The sequence below is a fragment of the Lactuca sativa genome, chromosome 3 (genome assembly GCF_002870075.4).
Source record: "Lactuca sativa cultivar Salinas chromosome 3, Lsat_Salinas_v11, whole genome shotgun sequence".
In the NCBI taxonomy this organism is placed as follows: Eukaryota; Viridiplantae; Streptophyta; class Magnoliopsida; order Asterales; family Asteraceae; genus Lactuca; species Lactuca sativa.
The window spans coordinates 247088537-247095074 of record NC_056625.2 but is presented as its reverse complement, the minus strand read 5'-3'; positions in this window follow the sequence as shown (position 1 = coordinate 247095074).

Below are 6538 nucleotides of genomic sequence, written 5' to 3'. Positions count from 1 at the left end.
GAGGAGACAGCCACCGATCCCACCGTTGCCACAAGTATATTTCCCCTCGTTAAATTTATATGCCTGTGATTCTTTTCGATTTTAGCACCGAAAGAAATTCGTTAACTATCCATTTGAACATTTTCTAACCCCGTCGTTTGCGAGTAGCCGAAAATGTATATCTTCGAGATGGTTATCACGTGAGAACGAGAACGCTTGTGTTGTATTCGTAGATTGTATTCTCAATCCGAACAATTATTATTTTCCATTCGATCTATTGACAAACTTTTTATGAAATACTTTGATGTCACCCTTAGCATGTAATGACCGAGCCTCATTCATGCTGTCATTCCTGGATTCGAGAAAGTCGTTCGTTCTAACTTCCCTCCGACCCGACTCTCATGATCTTCGTGCATCAAAGCTTAAAAAGTTTTCCCGTATATCCCTCGTCCGAGTAATCATCAAGAAACGAGAAGTCTACGATTCTTTCCCTAATACTGTTTCCAAAGAATTCTTGAGAATTCTTTCTGAACGCGTAGTCCAGTCTCGCATCGACCTAATCCTGGGAATTTCCTCGTAGCCAAACCTCAGTAAGCACGATGTGTGCAAGTCAGCAATCAGGGCATGATATGATCACTACGAGGTAGTAGTGGCGCCCTTCGGTCGAGCCATTTTCTTGGTCATGTAGATAAGCAAAGCAGTGATACTCGTAAACCTTTCCAAAAACTAAGGCAATAAAGAATTGGTCGACAACGGGAACACCCATGGAAACCTGTCGATTCTTGGGTTCCGTCGACTATAATCGTAGACTCATGTAGAAGTTTCCCTTAGAACCATCGGACCCTTAGTTACTCTATCATGTAAAGATGTACTCACTTGTTGGAGGTTTTACCCTGGAAAGACATAGTACACCTTGGGAAGTGCGGAAAAACTTAACTTGTGGAACCTTAGACCTTTCGAGATCTTCGTTAGGAATCGATTCCATAGCCCTCTCCGAGCTATCTTCAGGACTCAGTAGCAACCATCTGATATTCCGCATATTTATTCGTAAGGCTTGCCGACCTGACGAAACCCTAGTAATTCCTTTGAGGAGATCAAAACCAATGAAAATCCGAACCTTCGTGTACGAATCAATTGAGATCGTAGATTGAGAGGTTAACCATGCGTAACAAAGCCATATCCTGATAGTGAGGGTTCGCTGGAATGTCAAGCGGAGACCAGATTCCACTTAGGAGCTTGAAGACCCGAAGCAGTAGATTCATCCTCATATCTCTTTTCACTTCGTGATCTGTGTTCAAATCTTTAAACTTCGGGACGAAATTCCCTCTAACGGGGGGATAATGTAACAACCCGAAATTCATATCCCTAATTGAAACCCTTTTCACGACTCGTTCCGATCATCCAATCGGCATTTTCGATTTCATTTCCGATTCCGACATTTTATTAAGTCGTTAATGTGGGTTTTATTTTATGACTTAATAAGTGTCTTAATACCCTTAGAAATCATTCTAACACCTCATATTAATGATCGGAACATTTCTAGAATCAACCTTATCGGGTTACGGCAAATTGGCCGGGTGAGACCAAAAGCCCCGTCTAACGCCGGTATCGGGTAAAATTCTACCGTGTCCCGAACTTGGACACTATTTAAAGTGATCCAAGTCTTCATTTTGAAGCTTTTGCTCCATTTTACAACTATCACTCCAACCTCTCTCCTCAAACTAGAATTAAAGGTCCAAATCTAGAGTTTAAGGTCTCAAATCTTCAAGGTACCTTCCTATACTCATTTTGCATCATATTGGACCTTCAAATTCGAGATTTATTCATGATTTAGAGGCTTATATATGAGTTTACAGCCCAGGATGGTGCTTAGGCCGTAAAACCATATTAAAAGGGGTTTTAAGCCCTTAAACCCTTCCATGACTCAATCAAGACTTGGATATGACTTTTAGAATATTGGAAATGGACCTAGAACACCTTAGACATGAAGTTTGTGGGTTTTGTATGAGTTTACAGCCAAGGCATGGTCTTGGGCCGTAAACTCCTCAATCACGGGTATAAACTCATTTTCAAGGTGTTAGAAAGCCATCCAACACCACCAAAAGCCTTGGAAAAAATCGTAGAACCAACCAAAAATAGTTTAAGGGATTTAAACACAATAAAACCTCACATATGAGAGTTTATGGCCATAGAACATGCTCCATGTCCGTAAACTCCTATAAGTATGTCAAATTGTGCCCAAAAATCATTTCAAGGCTTGTAGGAATTTTTAGAATCACATGTGATTAACTTTGGAACCTTAAAAACACATATTCAAAGGAGTATGAGAGTTTACGTCCATAGGCCCCATGCCAAGGCTGTAAAATCCCTTAGGTGTGTCATTTGATGTTTTAAATTAATTCCAAGCCTTAGGAAAAATTATTCCAAGCATTTCCAAGTGATATTAGCCATTTGTGATCCATTAAGCTCCATAACCCTTGCCAACATGAGTTCACAGCCGTGAACTCATGTGTGGGTAGTGTATAGGCCGTAAACTCCTTAGGAAGTTTACTCTTGGGGAGTAAACTCAAATCCCAAGTCCCTCGCTTAAATTCCCGTTCGTAGATGTCACCCGGGTCACTCCAAACACCCATTTTGAGGTGTTTTCGTTCGTTGAAGTGTGACTTCATATCTAATTAGAGTTTATGAATTTAATTAGATATATTTGTATGCTATTTCATGTTATCTAGGAACATCGCGTGTTATCAGGCCTCGATTCGACGTTTAGCATCCGAAATCGACACATTTCCGCGTCCGGTGAGTTCATACCCCTACCCTTTTTCAATGGTTTTTCAATGTTTTCAGGGGGGAATACAAGAAAAAGTACAAGAATATTTTGTACTCAATTACATGATTTCAGTTAAATGGATTCATAACTGTACATTTTTAAGAATTGAAAACCTTTTAACAAACTGTTTTAACTTGCAGAGTTGTTTGTTTTAAACCGATTTTCAATTCTTATTATACACTGTTATATTGTGTACTTTACATTTGATTGTTCACACTTAAACTGCTGGAACACATAAGCCATTGTAATGTCTGATATAAAACACTAAGGTTCGAGTGTAAAAGACAGACACCATCAGAAAACATAAAACATCTGTATGCCCTGAATAATACACCTAGGACTGAGTGTAAAGGACAATGATCATAAGATAACACATATATATCATTTGTAATGTCCTTAATAACACACCTAGGATCGAGTGTAAAGGACAATCATCATAAGATAACACATATATATCATTTGTAATGTCCTTAATAACACACCTAGGATCGAGTGTAAAGGACAGTCATCATTAGATAACACCTAGGCTCGGGTGTAATGTCCTTAATAAAACACCTAGGCTCGAGTGTAAAGGACAGGTACGTAGAACATAGCTAGTCATAAATAATACTTTCCTAGTCGAAAACTAAACAGTAATCTTAAAGATTTGAGACACGTCGTTGTAACACTTCCATGGTACGAGATAGTGGAGGACTAACCCTGTAACCAGAATCTTCGAACGTAGGAGAGCGTGGCTTGAGTGTATAGATATATACGGGACTGACAATCCTACGCCTGGCTGCTAGCTACAGCCGAACCGAAAGGTTCAAGGGTGACGAAAGTCATAAAAAGGATATTGGCCATGGTCCGAGTCATATCCAGTCTGAGTATGGTTAAGGACTCGCAATCAGGATTAATAACACTTTACGAGTATTTATTAGTTTTACGTACGTAATAAAACTAATGTACGTTCAAGGATGACAGGCACACCTGCACACACATTCAGGGAAACATGGGGTTTTCCTGGGGAGAACACTGAACATAACCAGAATCGGTAAAGATACACACACAATCAGGAAATCATGGGGTTTTCCTGGGGACAACATTGAACATAATCGGAACTGGTAACAGTTTGTACAAACAGAATCAGTAACAGGTCACACACACATGTAGGAAAATATAGGATTTTCCTGAGTAACAGTAGTACGTAACTAGAAAAGTGTAACAAGTTAAACAACTGAACTACAATTCACAAGAACAATCATGTTTTCATCGTACATCATTTACTTTACTTTCGGATTTGGAAACTAACTTTACATAAGAAAATATGGGATTTTCTTGGATAACCACCTTTTCAGGAAAACAAAGGAACTCGTACATTTTCAAAAAAGCTAACCGCTTATGAACTCACCAGCTTTATGCTGATTTTAAAACCGATTGTATTCTCAGGTCCATGTTAGACAGGTACCCGAAGATCCTTTTGTGCGAAGACGGAGTTCTCAGAAGACTCGTTTCGTGTTGTCTATATATATACTATGTATCACATGTATAACTTTTGCTTTTGAAACAAATGTAAAACTTTCATATATGTAATGTAATGGTTGATTTACTTTACTTACTATGTACATTGGATTTGATACTTAACGTGGAGTCAACCCCGAAAATGTTTCCGCCTTCGGTTTTCGGGGTGTGACAGATTGGTATCAGAGCCCTTGTTTATAGTGAATGAAGTATACCAAATGTTACATGGTATAAAACTATAAACATGAACCAAAAGTACCCTCACCTATTCTAGCATTCTCAAATCTAGCTTTCAAACAGAATTTCGGGACGAAATTCCCTCTAACGGGGGGATGATGTCACAACTAGAAATTTTGTGTCATGTAATCTCTAAACTCAAGATAAATGAAAAAAAAATTTAAAAGCTCAAAGAGCATGTATGATGCTTACTCTATGACATCTAATTTTCAAACAAGTACATCATACAAGTGCTACAAATAGTCAACAAGCAATTGGAAACCCTAGAAGTTCTTGTTAGGTCTATTTTGGACTAGGACTTCCTTATTGGACTCAATGGCCCAATAAGCTTCCAATTTGACTATTATGGGATTAGAACCTTTAAATGAGCTCTAATTGGATCCAATTCCATTTAATTCAACATTTTGGGCGATATTGGGCCTAGAAAGAAATAAATTATGTAAATGAACTATATTGGGCCATAATTAACCTAATTTAGCCTTAATAGGTCAAAAAAATCACATTTATATTTAATTGGGGCCAAACATCACTTAACATAACCATGGAATGGGCTTAAGCATACAAGCCCCAATCCTCATCTTTTTCTCTCCATTCTCGGCCCAAGGCAAGCCCAAGAGGAAGAGTTGACTTTCCTATGCCACCTCATAATTGTCCATAGGATTCCCATGCACCATCTCATGTTTTCATGCAAATCAATTCAAGAGACTCACTTCTTTCCTCTCTCTTCTTGCTCTCGGCCGATTACACAACACACACACTCACAAATATCTATTCCACTCTCTCTAAACCTTGAAGAACATCTCCTCCCTCCTGCTTCAAAAATTTCGAGAATCAAGAGCTTCTCAAGGAGGTTTTTCCCACAAACTCATCATCTAAGGTAAGTTGATGACTAATCCATGATCTAGCTACTTCATTTCATCAAAAAAATCCCTTCTAAATCTATTCCAACTTGTGATCATGCACCTTAGAAGTCACTAAACTCGAGATCTACCAAGGAGACTTGCTAGGATCGAAAATTTCCTCTTTTCTCTCTTCAAAACCGAAACAACAACTCAAGGTGAGCTTCATACCCCCTTATTTTCGGTTTTTATAAGTTTTGTGGGGGGAGAATACAAGAAAATGTGTAGATCTATCATTATGTTTATGCCTTGTATGATTTCTATGTTCATTTATATACTTTTGTGTGTTTATGGTGTTGAAACTAGTCAAAAGAACCTAAAAATCGAGATTTGTGTTATGATGCATGAAACAAGTGCTAAAACATATCATTATACATAAGTCATTGCTAGAAAAATAACCAAGTTGGTTTAGATGAACATCTTGAGCTAAAAATCACATTTTCGGACTTAAAATGCTAAAAACATGAAATTTAAGGGCCCAAAACGTCAAAATACAAATTCTGGAGGTTAAGATGTGTCAAAACAGTTTCATATAGTAATTTTCCATAAATATACACTTTAGAATGTTTAAAATGTCAATTTCTAAACTTAATGGGCTAAAAGGGATCTTTTCGGCCCAATAAGGCGCAATATGCGAAAAATTCAAAGTTGAGGGGCAGAAATTGCGTTTTTCTATAAAACAGGGGACTACTAGTATCCCAAGTCCATTTCAATGGTTAAAAATGCTTTTCACATTTAAAAGGGACCAAAAATGCAAAAATTCTCTATTTTGGGCCAAAAGTGTAAAATTTGCGAAAATGAAGATTCCATTCGAAAAAGTTTCATTTTGAGGGACTAAAACTGTTTTTCAAGAAGCTTTGAGCTGAAAAATACTTTTTCTATAAGATTTGATACTAAAGTGTCAAGCAAAAAAAAATGGCTTAGGGACTAAAATATAAATTATTTTATATAAGGGTCCAAAAGTGTAAATTCATCTAAAAAGAAGGATCTGAAAAATGTAAAAGATTAATGTCTTAAACAATGAACCCGACACGATGAAATGCTAGTACCTCGACTATCGGCAAATTAAAATACACCTACAATACCAAAAATCGTT